At 39.9% G+C, this 17,372-nt stretch overlaps 1 protein-coding gene and 1 pseudogene across 1 annotated transcript in view; one reads left to right on the top strand and one right to left on the bottom strand.

Moving 5' to 3' along the window:
* LRRC8B (leucine rich repeat containing 8 family, member B) overlaps positions 1–17,045 on the bottom strand; it is a 33,190-nt gene extending 16,145 nt beyond the window's left edge. Inside the window, exon 1 of the mRNA XM_006898950.1 lies at positions 17,023–17,045. The gene's annotated coding sequence lies outside the window, so the exon portion shown is untranslated. The remainder of the gene's footprint in view (positions 1–17,022) is intronic.
* LOC102850400 lies at positions 10,809–12,126 on the top strand (annotated as a pseudogene).
* Positions 17,046–17,372: the final 327 nt, after the last annotated feature.

Genomic DNA, 17,372 nt, shown 5'->3' with positions numbered 1-17,372 from the left:
GCATAATCAATGAAACACAGATAGACATTCTTCTGGTATTCTCTGCTTTCAGTAAGATCCATCTAACATCAGCTACAATATCCCTAGTACCATAACCCCTTCTAAACCCAGCCTGGACTTCTGGCAGTTCTCTGCTGATGTACTGTTCCAGTCATTTTTGGATAATCTTCAGTAGAATCCCTTGTCAATACTATTTTATAATAGTGGTGTTATTCAGTATTTGTCCTTTGTAACTGAGTTATTTCACTCACATGTCTTTCAGACTCACCCATGTTGTGTGCTGTTTTACAAGTTCACCGTTTTCAATGCTGTGTAATATTTCATTGTGTGAATGAACGTACCACAGATTTTCTATTCATTTGGGCAGTTGGTTGTTAATGGGCAGTTGGGCTGCTTTAATCTCTTCACTATTATCAATAATGTACAAATAAACAAGGGTATGTATACATCCATTTGAGTCATGGCTCTGGTTTCCCTATGGTATATCCCCAATAATGGTATAGTGGGATCAAATATTATTTTCCTCTCCTTTTGAGAAAGTACCAGATCACCTTCCATAGTGGTTGTACCATTTTACATTCCCACTAGCAGTGAATGAGAGTTCCAATGTCTCCATATCCTCGCCAGCATTTGTTGTTTGCTGCACTGTTTAATTATTGCTATTTTTGCTGAGGTGATATTGCATTGTTGTTTTGCACATACACACACACAAAACTTCTCCAACAGGGTCAACAGGAAACCCAGAGACTGGGAAAATACATTTGGAAATGACATATCTGATAAGTCTAAAATGTGTAGACTACTCCAGCACCTCAAGAAGGAAAAGGCAAAAACCCAATCACAAAGTGGGCACAAGATATGAATAGACATTTCATCAAAGAAGAAATTCTGCTGACCAAAAACCACATGAAGAAATGTTCAAAATCCCTATAAGAAATGCAAATCAAGAACCTTGTCATTTTAAAGAACAAAAAATTAGCCATGTCTGAAATTTACTTTGGATTTACCAACCCTTATTCAAATTTTGCTTTATAGTGTGCGCATTTTTATGCAAATAAAGCATTTTATGTGTTTTTGCTAACCATGCCTCATTTTTATAAGTGCATTATGTTAATTTCCTTTCATGTTACTGTAAAACAAAATTAACACAGCCTGCTTATGAAAAAACCTGGTGTAGGAGGAGGGCTGCAGTTGGTGTTATTTGTTAAAAATACAGTTATTACTGCACAGCATCAAATTGTTTTGCTGGCCAGAAAAGACAGTTAATATGTATGATGGTCTTGCTGTGCACTCATCATTAGCAAGGCACCAGTGGAGAATAACTTTTTCCACTCACAATTCATTTTTTAAAATGTTTACAACATATAAAACATGATTGCCTTTATGCACAAGCAAGCATGGTAAAGACACTTGAACGTGTGAGGCATTTTTCATATTCTTCTTTGGCACTGCATCTGTTATGTGCCAGGGAAAAAAAACCTGCTGCATAATTCAGGACTACTACTCAGCCATCACAGTACTTACATAACACAGTATCCCTTACATACTACATTTTTCTACTTTAAAAACATTATCTCTGGAAGAAAAAGAGTCATGAGTGGCAAAGTAATGATAATATTTTTAAATAATCATAATGGCAACCAATTATGAATGTATCTGTGAAAGGAGTACAAGTGAAAAATAGGTTTGTAGTATTCTAACTTGAAAATATTTATAAGGAATTTTTCCTGTTCATTGGTTAAAAAACTCTATACTGTATTTCTAATCATCTAATTATACCTAACAACAATTAAGATTTTTGATGCATTCTTTAACAATAGGAGAGTAAGTAAATGATCAGTAATGATCTAATATCTGCTTCCTACTTTCAAAGCCCTAGCGTTAATTTTTTGATACTTACAATAAAGAATTGAAATAAATATAATTATTCTTCAAAATTTTATCAACATGAAAAATAAGATCCAAAGCAGCTCCCTTGTCCCTGGTGACAAAAGCTAGTAAGAAAAAGCTAGTAGAGGTCATCTCTAGAACCCACAGATCTAGAACTTCTGCCTCCATAAGTCATTAGTCTCCAATCGCCTGGCTTTGGCCAGTACAGAGGAAACTGCTTTATTCAATCCAGTTAATTATGTTTGTCTCAGCTCTCTCAAAACCTAAAGAAAAGGTCAACTATATAACTCCCAATCTTACCCTAACATCTGAATTTTAACTGGATCCAATTATATTCTTAAAAAACAACAATACAAATGTTTAGTTTGTTGCAGTGTCTCCAGTTATACAGTTATCATTTACTTTCTCAGCTGAACAATTTTTACTAAACATTTTCCATTGAACACCCTAAGACTTAATATTCAAATATATACCATCTATATTTAAAAAGGCATAAAAAGTCTCAGGGATGCCTATACATTATATGATGATAATTTTTTCAAATTGAAGTGCTTAATCACAGAAAAAAAACATAGTTGTTCTTTTAAACCACTATATTTAATACTATATATTAGCTACTCTATTTAATAATGTTTGTGTTTCTTGAAAACTTATTCCAGGTCATATTTTCATAGACAGTGAGGATTCCATCCAAATCAGATCTCTATTTCTAATATACAAACAAACAGATTAAATTAGATGAAAGAAACAATGTTAAGAGTATTTTATGGTCTTAATCCCATTCCTTTAGTTTTTATAATCATTAAATTGTCATAAAAGCTTTATAAAGCACATTAATTCATTTGACAAGCTCACCCCAAATTCTTTAGGACTGGAACAACAAAGCTCAAGTTAAACATCTTAACTTCCCAGTTGTCTTTATTTTACTTTGAAAGCATGTCCAAAATAATCAGTGAAAAAATAAACAGATGATGATAAGCTGGTATTTAGAGTTATTATATGCTGAGAACTGGATGCAACTTCAAAGACCGCCTTCTTTGACTCCAGGCAAGGGCATAGCTGCAGACTTCAAAACGGGGTATGCTAAGTGAACTAACTCAGTCTCATAAAGACAAATATTGTTTAGGACCATTTTTGTAGAGCATGTATGAAGATCCAAGGAGAGGGGGATCCTTAAACGCAGGCTTGCACAATTTGATGGATGGAGGGATGGATTGGTAAATGAAAATAGAAAGCTCCGGTGTGAAAAACAATTTATAATGAACTTTATGAACTTTGTATGTAAACCAGTATGAAAGAAAATTTTTTTAAAAATGTGTTTCCTACACTGCTTTTATAGAAATATGATTTAAAAATCACCCTGTCTTTTCAAAAAGTTTCATGCTACTCTCATTAAGGCATTTCTTGGGCCTAATGTCTATCAGTTTAAATTCATATTCTTCATTCCTCTTTGTTGGAAGAAATTACTTCAAGACTTACTAAATTTCCTTTATATTAAGCCATTTGTTACAATAAGATGAACTTAACACAAGTCATGATATATTCAATTGCTTCATATGCATGTGAAAACTGGACAATCAATAAAGAAAACTGAAGAACTGGTGGCTTTGAATTGCTTTTTGTTGGTGAAGAATATTGAGTATAGCATGAACTGTGAAAAGAAAACGCAAATCTGTTCGGGAGAAGTGCAGCCAGGTACTCCTTGCAAGTAAGAATGGTGAGACATTGTCTCACATGCTCTGAGCATGTTAGGAGGAGGGGTCAGTCCATGGAGAAGGACATCACTTTTAGAAAAGTGAAGGAATAGGATATCTGCATTAGACACTCAGGTTCAACTAGTGGGGAGGGAGGAGACATATAGTCTGTTAGGTGTGTAGTACCAATTCCTTACTCTGGAGTTGGAGAATTTTTGTTGATTAGGATTTAGTTCCATTTTCTTAGAGTAGCTATCACTAGATCTTGGCTGTAAAAACTCTGGCTCTGAATTCTTGGCATAGCTGTCTGAATTATCCTTCCTTTTACATAAGTAAGTGCCCACGTGTGCAGCTGAGTAGCTCTCTTGGTCTGCCTCTTGCACATTAAGAAGATCCCAGAAGGCCCTTTTCATTTTGAAATACTGTAGTCAGTTTTAGTCTAAGAAAGTGGTCAAGATAATTTAGATTTGCTAAGAACTTGTGTGGGTTTCCTATGAAGCTCACTGTGGTTCATTCCATTTGAGAGAAGCTATACTCACAAATTCTATTGACAGAAATATGCTGACCAACTGTCATTGCTCTGCTCTGAACAAAGTAAATGCAGTGAGACAACAATCTCAAATTCTTTGTCCTTCCAGTTAGCTAAAGTTTGTGGTTGTTTACATCTGAGTCAGAACAACTCATAGCCGAAGCCTCCAGCTAGTTTTCAGAGGGAATAAATTACATGGGAGGAGAATGCCTATCTTTCTCCCATGAAGCAACTGGCAGATCCAAACTTCATGACTTAAGAGTTGGCATCATGACTCCTTACCACTAAGCCATCAGAGCTCCCTACACTAAAGTTTACAAGAATGAAATATATTTGAAATCTGTAAAAAAGGTCTTCTCATTATATCCTTAATATTATGACTCTCACATTGGGATTAGGTTTTATAGGCAATTCTTTGAAATCTGGACTTTGGACCAGAATTCTCTATTGCACTGAATACATTTGCTGGGTAGGGGAGTTAGAAATAAAAAATCGTTTTAGAGGCCTGAATTAACCACTAACCACTAATCTCAGCTCTAAGCCATTCTGTTTCTCTGGAAGGACGGTGCTGCCAGTGGTGAGGAAAGGAGGGGTAGGACCCTCACCCTCAGTCTCCTCCAGCTTTTCTTCCTGAGCCTCCCCAGCCTCTGGCTCTGAGCTCTGTGCCTTCTTTGGTGGTTAATTCAGACCACTCTGTCTCTTTGTCTACACTGACTCTCCAACTGCATATGCCCTATGCACAGCAGCCACTTCAGCAGCAGTTGTGATAGCGGCTGAGTCTAAAGCACAAACCTCAACAGACTACTTCCTGTCCTTTGACCTGAAGGATTCTCATTCTAACCATCAAATCTGCTTCTTAGGAAAGGAGCAGAGCAAGGTGGCCACTTCCTCAGCCCACTACCGAAGTCCTCTGACTTTATATTCCAAATCCAAGGTACTGTTCAGAATTCAGTTTCTGGGGACTAGCCCCGGGAGTATCCTTCCCTGGTAGCCTCTAGCCAACATTCCCAGACAGCTGAGGCACATCGATGGATGTATAGATAGGTAAGGTGTGTGGTGAGAGCTCTCCCAGCACCACTTAAGAGTTCACATGCAAACTGGGGAATTTCTTTTCTCTCTTCACTATTGTAATGGCCTTGGCCAACATATGTTACACTAACCTCACATCCCTCTTTCTCTTTCCTCTTCCCTCTCATTTCTTTTCCCTTCCCACCAAGGAAGAGGATGTGCACATAGCTGTACTCAACTTTTTGTTTGTTTTTGTTTTTTAATCTTGAATAGATTTGGTTGGAGGAACTGAACCAGAACAGGGCTCCTTATACTCTAAAGAAATTCTTTGGTGCTTATTCTCACAACCACCTCAACCCATTCTCCCTTTGCTTCACCTAGTTTCTTTCTTCCTTCTGGGTTCATGTTGTAATAAAAGAAGATTGTTGGTGTGTAATTAATTTGTTCAAAAAGGAAAAGGCAAAATAAGAAACCTGGTTCTAGCTGAAGCTTATGTTAATGTTATTTTATTCTTTCCCACTATTTAGAAATAAACACTAACAGCCATTTTTTAAAAAAAGAAATTAGTTTTATTTTCCAGCCTAGAAAGTTCAAAATGAAAAATAATTCTTCTGAACTCTGCTTAAAGTCTAAACACTCCTTCTTAATTCATTGTTTGAATATTTTAATAATTCTCACTGTCAGTGAGTTGATTCCAACTCAAGAGTGACCCTCCATTGGGTTTCCAAGGCTGTAAATCATTATGAGGAGGCTGCCCATTTTTATCAATGAAAGAAGAGTCAAGGTAGGGTCTTTCTGGGCACAGAAACCAGAGTTAGAATGGAAGAGTCCAATATTATGGTTAAATAATATAGAGGAACCAAAGGAGAGTAAATTCTCTCTCACTGCTGTTGTGTCATCTGCCCAGCACAGCTTGTTGATGTGTCTTCTTCCAATCCTGATGCCACATTCTTTATCATGAAGTCAGGCTTCTTAAATTATTTTTTTCAGGACAGGGACTGAATAGGTATGGAGAAAGGATACAGCCCTGACATACACCTTTCTTGATTTTAAGTCATGCCAGTGTTCCTTTGCTTTGTTTGAATAACAGCCTTTTGTATAGGTGTCACACAAGCACAATAAAGTGTTCTGGGATTCCTATTTTTCTCAATGTTAGCCACAAGTGGTTGTGATCCACACAAGCAAATGCCTTTGCATAGTCAATAAAACAGAGATAGACTTCTTTCTGGTATTCCCTTCTTTCCACCAAGATTCGTCTGACATCAGCAATGATATCCAGCTTGAATTTCTGGTAGTTTTCTGTTAATGTACTGTTCTAGCCATTTTGAAATGACCTTAAGTAAAATATGAATTAGATTATGAAAGTCTGCTGTCAGGGACCTCTCCAGAACAAAGATGTCAGTCTAGAGACTATGGTGTGCCGCCTTATTAGGACATGGTCTTTGCAATTACTTGCTATGCATCAAAGAACTGGACAATGAATAGGGATGACAAAAGAAGAATTGATGCTTTTGAATTGTGGTACTGGAGAAGAATACTGACATACTATGGACTGCCAAAAGAACAAACAGATCTTTCCTGGAGAAGGTGAAACCAAGTTTCTCCTTGAAGGCAAGGATTTTGTAGCTTCGACTCAAATACTTTGGGCATGTTACCTGGAGGGAACAATTCTTGGAGAAGGACATCATACTTGGAAGAGTGGAGGGACAATGCAGTAGAGGAAGACCCTGGATGAGATTTATTGACACAGTGACTGGGGTAATGGTAACAGTGAAAATCGCTCAGAATAGGACAGGGTTCAGAGCCACTGTGCACAAGGCTGTTGTGTGTCACAGTGATTTGGCAGCACATAAAAACAACAACAAGAAGCAATATTTGCATGTGATAATGATAATAATAATAATAATAACAACAACAACAATGACGACAACTACTTTGTTTGGTAATTTTTCCATTCCCAATTTTGGGGAAATGAAAATAAATATGAAAATCTTCCAGTAAGCTGACCAGGTTGCCATCTTCCAGATTTCTTAGCACAGCCTAATGAGCCCATCCAGGGCTGTGCTTGTTTGTTGGAATATGTCAATTGATATTCCATCAATTTCTGGGGCCCTATTTGTTGCCACTGACTTCAATGCGGCTTCAATATCTTCCTTTATTACCATTGATTCTTGACCATATGCTACTTTCTGAAATAGTTCCGTGTCAGCCAATTTTTGATGCAATGACTTTGTGTATTACTTCCTTCTTCTCTTGATGCTTCCTGGGTCATTCAAGATTTTGCTCATAGCATCCTTTGTATTGCAACTTGAGGCTTGAATTTGATCTTCCGCTCAGTTTGAGAAATACTGAGCAAATTTTTCCCTTTTGATTTTCTCATTCCAGTTCTCTGCACATTTCATTACAACACTTGGCTTTGTCTTCTCTCACTGCTATTAGGAATCTCCCATGCAACTCTTTTACTTTATCATTTATTTTTATTGTGATTGATTGATTTGTCCCTATGTTGTGGCTTCTTTTTTTGCTGCAGAAGATCAAGGATTACAATCTTCACTATGGATTACAGCTCAACATTAAGAAAACAAAATTCCTTACCAACAGGCCAAGAGGTAACATTATAGATGGAGAAGAGATTGAAGTTGTTAATAATTTCATCTTGCTTGGGTCTATAATCAACAACTTTGGTACTAACAGTCAAGAAATTAAAAAAAAACTAGTTAAACTGGGGGAAGTCTACTGTACTAAAGAACAACAGCATCAGTTTAAAGACTAGGATGGGATGTGTCTAAACCATGTCTTTCTTAACTGTATGCTATGCATCTGAAAGTTGGACCATGACTAAGGATGACAGAAGAATTATTGATGCCTTTGAGCTGTGTGGTGTTGAAGAAGAGTACTGAATACCTCATGGACTGCCAAAAGAACAAAACAGGTCTGTCCTGGAGAAGTTAAAACTGTCTCACATACTTTGGGCATTTTATAAGGAAGGACATTGGAGGAGGACATTATGTTTGGAAAGGTGGAAGGTGAAGGTCAGCGTAAGAGAGGGGGACCCTCAACAAGATGGATTGATTCACCACAGTAAGAATAGCAAAATTTAACAGAACTGCAAACAACAAATGCTGGAGAGAACTGGAACCCTTATTTACTGTTGGTGGGAGTGTAAAATGGTGCAACCACTATGGAAGGCAGTATGGCGCTTTCTCAAAAAGTTGCAAAATAGAAATACTTTTTAATCCAGCAATTTTACTACTGGGAATATACCCTAAAAAAACCAGAACTGCCACCCAAGCAGATATGCACACCCATGTTTATTGCAGCTTTGTTCACAACAGCAAAGAGTTACAATGAATAGATAGAGAAGCTGTGGTATATTTTTCAATGCTGCTGCATTGAAAAACAAGGAACTCATGAAATATGGGTCACAAAATGGGTGACCCTGGAGGACATTACGCAGAGTGAACTATCTCAGCCTCAAAAGGACAAATACTGAATAGTGCCACTGTTGTAAAGAAGGACTGACATCGGGGTTGGGGGGAAACTAAGAGGGGATAAATAACGTATACTGCCTTGAAATAGATGAGTGAGAGAATTATTTAGGAGGAATATATGATTAGGTATTATTGTCATGACAAGAGTCCAGAATGAAAGCTGCATAGTGGAGTGGATTGAGGGGTGGGGGTGGGGGTGAGTGTATAACAATGAAAGGAATTTTTTTTAAATTTTACTTTTCAAAGAGAAAAGCAAACTGGGAGCGGAGGGGTAGGCAGGGAGAAAAGTGTACAATAATGAATGAATGAATGAATGAATGAATGGAAATCCAAAGTCTCTGTAAACTTTCATTAAAATAAAAAAAAGACAGATTGATAGAGTAACTGTAGAAATGAGCTCAAGTGTGTCAGAGATGATGATGCTGGCAAAGCTCAGATCTATTTCTTAGGGTTGCTGTAAGTTGCAGTTGACTGAATGGCACATAACAATAACAACATTGTTGTTGAGTCAGAACTGACTCACTGCTGACCTTCTAGTCGAATTTTCAAGGTTCTAAATCAGACAGGGAATCATTCAAGCTGTCCCCCTCAGAAGATAGCAGCGATTATCATTTCACTTGTTATTGTGTCGTTAGGAAGCTCTGGTGGCACAGTCCATAGGGAGTTGCACTGCTAACCCAGAGGAAACACTTCTGGAAGTTCGATTGCGCCAATCGTTTTGAAGGAAGAAGATGGACAATCTCCTCCTGTGTAATTTACAACCTCTGAAAAGTTTCTGGAGGGTCAGGTAGGAGTCAGTTCTGATTTGACAACAATGAGTAAGAATCACCATTACCTGTCATTGAGTCAGCTCATGACTGCCGTGTGCACAACAGAATGAAAAGCTGTCTGGGCCCGTGTAACACCCAGGGTCAGCTGTAGACAGGAACTGTGTGATCTAAGGGGTTTCCCCTGGCTGAGTTTTGGAAGTAGACAACTAGTCTTTTCTTCCTAGTTCATCTTAGTTTGGAAGCTATGTTGAAACCCGTTCAGCATCATAGATGCTTTGAATAAGAGAGGTGACGGCTTTACTTGAGGTGCTCCGGCTGAGGAATTAAACCCAGATCTCATACATGGATGGTGAGAATTCTATGATGGAACCATCACTGTTTACTTTATTCCACTTTTAGTTCTTCCACATATAAATTACTAAAAAGAAGAAAAGATGAAACTGGATGTCAGAAGAGACTCTGAATATTGCTGAAAAGCCAAAGCAAAGGGAATAAATCAAGAAGTTAAGGAGCTGAATAGAAGATTTCAAAGGGCCGCTTGGAAAGACAAGGCAAAATATTATAATGAAATGTGCAAGGACCTGGAATTGGAAAATCAAAAGGGTCAAACTCGCTCAGCATTTTTTAAGCTGAAAGAACTGAAGAATAAATTTAAGCTACATGTTGCAATGCTTAAGGTTGTTACAGGTAGAATACTGAATGATTCAGGAAGCATTAAAAGAAGATGGAAGGAGTATATGGAGTCATTATACCAAAAAGAATTAGGTGACACAGAAGAATTTAAAGAAACAATATATGGGCAAGAGGCATTGGTAATGAAGGAGGAAGTGCAGGCTGCTCTGAAGGACTTGGCAAAAAATAAAGCACCAGGAATTGATGAAATACCAATTGACTTATTTCAGCAAACAGATGCTGCCTTGAATGTGCTCACCAAGTTGTACCAAGAAATCTAGAGGACAACTACTTGGCCAACTGACTGGAAAAGATCCATATTTATCTCCATTCCAAAAAAAGGTGACCCAACAGTGTGTGGACATTTTCGAACAATATCACTAATATCACACACTAGCAAAATTCTGAAGATTATCTAGAAAAGACTTGAACAGTACATTGACAGATAACTAACAGAAATATAAGCTGGATTTAGAAGAGGCTGTGGCACTAAGGATATTATTGCTAATGTCAGATTGATCTTGGCAGAGAGCAGAGAATACCAGAAGAATGTCTACTCATTGCTCTAGCTTCTACTTGGAAGGCGGGCCCTTGGTGACGTCTGACGTCATCTACCAGCGCCGGTACTCTCGCCCTGACGTCATACCCCGGTACCAGCCCCCGGTACCAGCCGTGACGTTGTCAGAGAGTGTACTAGCCTGGCGGCGACGGCTCCAGCGAAGCGGTAGTAGCAGTGGCAGCCACGGCAGCAGCAATGGCTGGAACAGGGCCAGCCTCCAGACTCCCGGGTGCAGGAGCACCCGTGGTCCCGGGTCCTGGGGCTGGCATCCCGGGCAAGAGCGGCGAGGAACGCTTGAAAGAGATGGAAGCGGAGATGGCCCTGTTTGAACAAGAAGTTTTGGGGGCTCCAATAACTGGTATTCCAACAGCTGTACACGCGGTTCCGACTGTTCCCACGGTAGAAGCAATGCAGGTCCCCACAGTGCCTGTGATTCGCCCAATTATCGCAACCAACACCTACCAGCTGGTTCAGCAGACTCTCGAGGCTCGGGCAGCCGCAGCAGCCACAGTGGTTCCTCCCATGGTGGGTGGACCCCCCTTTGTGGGCCCAGTTGGCTTTGGCCCTGCTGATCGGAGTCACCTTGATAGTCCAGAGGCTCGAGAAGCCATGTTTCTGCGGCGAGCAGCAGGCGGCCCTTAGGCCACCTCATCAGGCCCTTGTGGGTCCTCCTCTACCAGGACCCCCTGGTCCACCCATGATGCTACCATCAATGGCTCGGGCCCCAGGACCCCCCCTCACCTCCATGGCAGCTGAGGCCACCTCTGGAAGAGCCAGCAGCCCCCCGAGAAGTTGGTCTGGGCCTGGGCCTGGGTCTGAAAGAGAAGGAAGAGGCAGTGGTGGCCGCAGCAACCGGGCTGGAGGAGGCTGGTGCCGCAGTGGCTGTAGGGGCAGGGGCCACCCCAGCTGTCCCTGTGGTCACTGGGCCCAGCCTACCACTGGCTTTGGCTATGCCATTGCCTGAGCCTGAGCCCCTGCCCCTACCACTGGAGGTTGTGCGAGGCCTGTTGCCCCCACTACGCATTCCTGAGCTCCTGTCCCTATGTCCAAGACCCCGGCCCCCTCGACCTGAGCCACCTCCTGGCCTTATGGCTCTTGAGGTCCCAGAACCCCTGGGTGAGGACAAGAAGAAAGGGAAGCCAGAAAAACAGAAACGTTGTATTCACACAGCAGCTGGGAGGACCCCAGCCTGCTGGAATGGGATGCAGATGACTTCTGGATTTTCTGTGGTGACCTGGGCAATGAGGTGAATGATGACATCTTGGCACATGCCTTCAGCCGCTTCCCATCCTTCCTTAAGGCTAAGGTCATTCGTGATAAGCAGACAGGCAAGACTAAGGGCTATGGCTTCGTCAGCTTCAAGGACCCCAGCGATTACGTGCGTGCCATGCGGGAGATGAATGGGAAGTATGTGGACTCTCGCCCCATCAAGCTGCGCAAGAGTATGTGGAAGGATCGGAACCTGGACGTAGTGCGGAAGAAGCAGAAGAAGAAGAAGTTGGGCCTCAGATAGTGTCTGTGGCTGGGCAGCTGCACCCACCTCACAGGGTGCTGACTCTTCCCTACCGTTCTCTTTAGAAAACCCCTCAACTCTCCTGACCCACCTTACTCAAAACCAGTTTCAATAAATTTACCTTCATTTCCAAAAAAAGGAATGTCTATTTGTGTTTGACTACATAAAGGCATTTGACTGTGTGGATCACAATAAACTGTAGTTAACTTTGAGGAAAATGGGAATCTCAGAGCACTTGATTGTGCTTATAAGAAACCTATACTTGGACCAAGAAGCTGTCCTCAAAACAGAGAAAGGAAACACTGCATGGTTCAAAATAAGGAAGTGAGTCAGGGATGTATCCTGTTCCCATACCTTTTCAATCTGTAAGCAGAACAGATGATTCGGGACGCAGGGCTTTAGGAGGAAGAGTGTGGCAGCAAGATTGGAGGAAGACTCATTAACAACCTATGATATGGAGATGACACAACCTTGCTTGCTGAAACTGAAGAAGACCTGAAGCACTTGCTGCAAAAGGTCAAGGACTGTAGTCTTCAATATGGATTGAAGCTTAACATCAAGACGACAAAGATTCTCACCGCTGGACTAATTGGCAGCATCATGACAGATGGAGAAGAGATTGAGGTTGTTAGCAGTTACAGCTTCCTTGGGTCCAGAATCAACACTCTTAACACCAGCAGTCAGGAAATCAAAAGATGAATTGCACTGTGAAAATCTGCTGTCATGGACCTCTCCAGAGTGCTGAAGAACAACGATGTCAGTCTAGAGACAAAGGTGCGCCTAATCCAGGCCATGGTCTTCTCAATTACTTGTTATGCTGCAGAGAGCTGGACAATGACTAAGGATGACAGAAGAAGAAATGGATGTCTTCGAGTTGTGGTGCTGCAGGAGAGTCTTGAACATACTATAAACTTCCAAGAAAACAAATCCGTTTGTATGGGAGAGGGTGAAACCAAGTCTCTCCTTAGAGGCTAGGATTTTGAACCTCTGCTTCACTTATTTTGGGCATGTGGCCAGGAAAGATTGGTCCTTGGAGAAGGACATCATGCTCGGAAGGGTGGATGGACAGCTCAGGAGAGGGATATCCTGGATGAAATGGATTGATACAGTGACTGAGGTAATGAGGGTTGGTGTGTCAGAATTAGTGAGACTGGCTCAGGACAGGAAAGTATTCAGAGCTGCTGAACATAGGGTCGCTAGACATCGCAGGCGATTCAAACAGGAACATTCTATGACAGGTTTGGAAACAGAATGGCATCTACTTCCTAAACAACATGTATCTGAAAACTCTATGAACTGTGATAAATGTCGATAGTTGTAGAGGGCCTTCGGGCCTTTTGCACATAGGGTCACCATGAGTCAGTCATGCTAAACTCAAAGGCAAACAACAACAACAACAACAACAACATGTGACTTATCTCTCACAAGAGCAGAATCATATGACTGTTCAAAACTTAAAGAAATCTTAGCCATCAGAGTTGAATTTTTATTTCACCAATTAAGAAAACAAAGGTCAGAGGAGTTGAAATAGTTTATCTATGGTCATGGTGTAGTAGCAGAACATGAACCTATAGCTGAGTTTCTTAATTTGAAAATAACGTGGAGGCTGGCAGCATCGATCCTGACCAAGAATCTTGGTAGTGCAATGGCTAACTGCTTGGCTGATAACTTAGAGGTCGATAGCTCAAACCCACAAGTAGCTCTATGGAAGATAAGATCTAGTGATCTGGTCCCACAAAGATTAAAGCTTATGAGACTCTGGAGCAGTTCTACTTAGGCATACAGGATTGCACAAAAAACAACACTTCCCGCCCATACATACAACAAATCACAATGAGAGAGTTAGCTCTGAGACAAATAAATCAGTGTTATTCAGATATGTTTAAAAATTAAAACAAAATAGATTAAGTCACCAGAATTAATCTTTTCTTTGACACTCATAATTACTCAATCATGGACTATCCCCTGTATATCACAAGGTTAGACAAGGTAAGGACATACTCAGAGAAACATAAGGCCTTGTGACTGCTTTCAAGGGATTTTCGATCCTGTTTGAAAAGAAGATATGTGTATTTCAAAGTTAAAATCACTCTCTTAAATCATCAGTGCAACGACAAAATGAATGGGGGGAAATGAGGTAAACCTAGAAAGTCACACTAAATAAGGAAAATGCCCCCAAGAGAACTGGTGAGAACACTGATGACTAGTAGAATTTGTCAATGAAGTTGGGATTGCAGTCTTTCATGAAGTACATATTTAAAATGCCAACATTCTCGGCACCAGTAGCCAGGAAATTAAAAGACGTATTGCCATGGGAAAGTCTGCTGTAAGGGAACTCTCCAAAGTACTGAAGAGCAATGGTGTCTTTCTGGAGACTAAGGTGTGTCTGATACATGCCATGGTCTTGCTATCACTTGTTATGCATCAGAGAGTTGGACAGTGACTAAGGAGGACAGAAGGAGAATTGATGCCTTTGAGCTGTGGTACAGAGGGTACAATGGAACTGCTATGAAAACAAACAGATTCATCCTGTAAAGGGTTAAACCGTTCCTTGGAGGCAAGGATTCTGAGGCTCTGTCTAACATACTTTGGACATGTTGTAAGGAGGGGCCAGTCCTTGGAGAGGGACATCATGCTTGTGAGGGTGGAGAGACAGGGTAGGAGGAGAAGGCCCTCTATGAGGTGGACTGATTCAGTGACTGGGGTAATTGGGATGGGAGTGTCAGAGACAGTGCGATCGGCACAGGATAGAGGAGAGTTTAGGGCTGTTGTACATAGGGTCGCTATGAGTTTCAAGCGACTCGACAGCACATAACAACAACAATGAATTAAGAAACCTTTCTTTCTGGTGTAGTGATTCAAGCACTCAGCTGATAGCAGAAAGGTTGGCAGTTTGAAACTATCAAAGAAATATATGGTAACCCAGCTCTGGTGACCTAGTGGATAAGGAGTTGCACTGCCAATCTAAAGGCAGGCAGTTAAAATCTCTCAGCTGCTCTGTGACGGCACATAACAATGACTTCTGTAAAGACTTCAGCCTTGTAAACTCAATAAGGCAATTCAACCTTGTCCTATATAAGTTGCAATCAGCTTGATGGGAGTGGGTATGCTAGGTGAAATTCTAAATGTTATACAATAATATAAATATGTACTAAAAGAAATAGCAATTTTGGAACTATGTATGAAGTGGAGTTCTACGGTAACGTGCACTTGTGAGAGCGAGTGTGAGAGAAAAAAGAGTGTGTACGCGTGCGTGTGAGAGAAAGAGAGTGTGTGTGTGTGTGTGTGTGTGGCGGGTATGTGACAAACAAGATCCTTGTTCTCACTGAGCTTACCCTGTAGGGTAGAAAGAAAGAAAATAGCCAAATACACAAATGTGCAAAGATTAAAAAATGCTATGAAGAATATAAATTTCCTATAGATTGGGTAGACAGGAATCTCTTCTGAAGTATTTTCATTAGAATGGAGATCTAAATGGAATCTGCCATGTGAAGATGCTGGGAAAGATCATTCCAGGCAGAAAGAGTTATAAGTTTAACATATATGATGATCAGAATGGAGATGATGCTGACTAGAATGTCACACAAGCCTGGGGACAGAAGTCTGACAGAGGGTCTGTAGCCAAGCCAAGAGTTTGAGTAATACTTCTAGACTGACGGGTAACCACTGAAAGGTCACAAGTAGAGGAGTGGCAAGATCGGACAACACCTTTTAAAAGTTGACAGTGAATTCTGCATCAGTAAGGGAATGTGGGTAGACTTCAGAAGACAAAATATCATGACCCTTTGAAAAGTGTTTACAATGTTGTAAGTTACAGATCTATTCTTCTTATCTGTTTCACTTGGACACTGTGTTCAGACTGAGACACACACATTTAAGACACATGCTGGAATCATAAGGCAAGAAAGCTGTGCTAGTTAATATTGCATATTTATTATGTCAAAGTCAAAACTCTGTCAAATTGCTAATTTAAGATTACTTTTCCACAAGTTTAAAATAAATTGATTTGGAGTCAGCAACAGAGCAAAGGACTTACTTTTTCCCTTCTGGTTTGACTGCAAGGAAAGTTTATTCTCTAAAATGCTAAATAAAAAAGACAGAACTTTGAGGACTAAGGTACACTTGACCCAAGACATAGTATAGTATATATTCCTTGTATTTAGACTTGACATATTTTCAATGTGAAGAATAGTGACTATATCATTCCTTGCCAAAATGACAAACAAATTTGTCTTGGAAGAATTGCAGCCAGACAATTCCTTACAAGTGAGACTTTGTCTTGTATATAGAAGACATTATCAGGAGGGACCAGCTCCTGAAGCTTAAAGACACCATGAATGCTAAAGCACAGGGTCAGCAAAAAAAGAGGAAGACCCTCAAGGAGATAGGCTGACATGACTACAATGGGCTCAAACTCAGCATCAATTGGAGGGATGGTGTAGGAATAGGCAGCATTTCATTCTACTGTACAGAAAGTCACTATGAGTCAACTAACAACAAACTGCCATGATTTATTTATGCAACTGTAACAAACTGATTCTAGTCATTACAAATGCTATCTTAAAACTGAGGAAAAACATTGGCATGATGTCCAAGTTGTTCTAATAAAACTTTAATGTTTATTAAATAAAAGACAAATTTAAAATTAATATATATGTATATAAGCTTTCCACTACACAAAACTCACAAAGGACAAGATGACATTCTACCAAAATATGTACAGATTTAATTTTCTATTTAACTATTTAAAAGAATATCAAAGGGATTTCACTTACAAGGTCTCTAAGAATCTAAATCTCTTCATATACAAAACATTCCATACTTTTTTGCCCCAAGCTATCAACCAAATTGAAATGATATTTACCATGTGTTTATAATTCAGAATGTTAATCTTACCCTATGAATGTTGGTCAACCGGAAACTGCAATTAGTTTCTATTTGAAAAATTCCTAAAAAGAAATCATAAACATATTGTCATATTTTATACAATTTATCAAGGACTGAAAGATAATTTAATCACTTATGTGATTCTATAATTTCCAACATCTATAATAACTTTAAAAAGAGATATATAAAAGATAAGCTTGCTTTTTAAAGTTAATGTTAAAAAGATCATTTTCTGGTCTTTTACAAAAAGTGTTAATACCTAGAGAGAAGCAAATCATTGTCACAAGTTAAAAATGTAATCCTGAAGTACAATCATTTGACAAATAAGAGATAGCAAATTCTTTGTGGAATAATCTGTG

This window comes from Elephantulus edwardii, unplaced genomic scaffold, assembly GCF_000299155.1.
Source record: "Elephantulus edwardii isolate Elephantulus edwardi_28Jun2011 unplaced genomic scaffold, EleEdw1.0 scaffold00242, whole genome shotgun sequence".
NCBI classification, from domain to species: domain Eukaryota; kingdom Metazoa; phylum Chordata; class Mammalia; order Macroscelidea; family Macroscelididae; genus Elephantulus; species Elephantulus edwardii.
The sequence above is the reverse complement of the archived record's forward strand: the minus strand, read 5'-3'. Positions and strand labels throughout refer to the sequence as shown.